Source organism: Trachymyrmex septentrionalis, unplaced genomic scaffold (assembly GCF_001594115.1).
Source record: "Trachymyrmex septentrionalis isolate Tsep2-gDNA-1 unplaced genomic scaffold, Tsep1.0 scaffold131, whole genome shotgun sequence".
In the NCBI taxonomy this organism is placed as follows: Eukaryota; Metazoa; Arthropoda; class Insecta; order Hymenoptera; family Formicidae; genus Trachymyrmex; species Trachymyrmex septentrionalis.
Genome location: NW_017304450.1, coordinates 1,627,744 through 1,629,524, shown reverse-complemented (window position 1 = coordinate 1,629,524; position 1,781 = coordinate 1,627,744).

Here is a 1,781-nt window from a genome sequence, read left to right as displayed (position 1 = left end):
ATGGAAATTAAAAAACTCATTTGAATACATTTGCATATATATAAATACATATTTCTGCGATCATATATATTTTATAAAAGTTATTTATTACATATATAATGTTAATAGTTATTTATTCTGTGTTATATATATAACACAGAATAAATAACTATTAACATTATAAATGTAATAAATAACTTTTATAAAATATATATGATCGCAGAAATATGTATTTATATATATGCAAATGTATTCAAATGAGTTTTTTAATTTCCATTTATAGTATATATAACTAGGAGACGCTGTTTTATAGTATTGCAATCAAGCAAAATGTTATCGCGCGATGCTGCGGGTGTCCGTAATAAATTTCGTAGATATACGAGACGCAGGTCCTGTTTGCACGTACGCGAGGGAAGGGAGAAAATGTTGCTCCTCCTTGTTGTCGTCGTCGCCGTCGAATAGAACGAGACGATATAACCTGTTGCTGTCAAGACTACCGACGTAGGGAAGAAGGGAAAAAGATTGTAGTTTATATCCATCCATCTCGTAAAACCTAATGGTTTAGTGCAATGCAGATACGATCCGTACGAAGTATGAGAAAATGGGAGAAAACATCGACATGTCACACCCATATAAGAGGATGATCGCGGTTGGGTTTTTTCTTCTTTTTCCTTAGGACTCTCATTACACATCTGCGAATCCAGAAACGACATACTCCGTCGATTTCGCGATGTTATTTCCGTTCTTTGATGAAAGACTGCTGCCAAATACCGAAATCTTTGGATGAAAGAGTGTTCGCAAAATCTGTTTTTCACTTTTTTGACTGTTTCTCAATAGAGAACAAGTTGTATAAATCAAGATTTATACATGCTTGAATATGTCATATATATATATAAAACATGTATCATTTATTATTTTACAATTTATTGTAATAAAATATCATTGATTATTCTACAATTTATTAGACCCTCAATTATGTATGTAATTATAGTGACTTTTAATTGGGGTGTAAAAACCCAGGTATCATTTATACATAAAACTATCCAATAGCAAAAATAGTCAAAATAATGACAAATAACGTCAGCTACTTGACTGCTTTAGGATTAATAACGCGACTTCTGTCGATTAGGAGATTTCATCCACGAGATCAGCGTTGAGAGTTTCCGTTGGTCGAATTCACTCTCGTAAAATTCTCGGCGCAGCAGTACTGATTTCCACTCGTTGCGTGATACACTAATATTGCACAATGCTTTTAATTCCCATTCTAAGATCATATGCCTTGCTTTAACGCGGGAGGCTTTGAGGGGCTATAACTCCGTCATGGTCGTTAGTCATGTTATGACACCTTATGAATCTTATTAACGTCTTGACCTGTAGTCACAACCGTACATTATATACGAATGGTTGAAGACAATAATAGACATATAATTATAACAGCAAACGTAGGAAAAGATATTTCCATAAATGAAATCGAATTTTCAAACGGGAAGAAGGGATAGGAAATGGAAAAAGCTAGTTGTTGTGTAAAGTAAATTCTTTCTTTAAAATATATCGCTTTCTTCCTCTCAACGCGCTAAAATACTCGTATATGTTTCCTCTCTTATTTCCTAGAATAAGAATAAGGCACAGGTTTGAATCATCCCGAAGACAGGCTCTCCGTGGACGCGGGAGGATTCGAACGAGATCGTGCAGAGATACATTCGCGCAGTTTCCGCAACGTCCGTCTGACGAAGTATACATCCTTGCGGTTCACTCCCGCGAGGAAGGTAGAACTGGGTAGAACTTTTCCTCCGTTGGTTCGT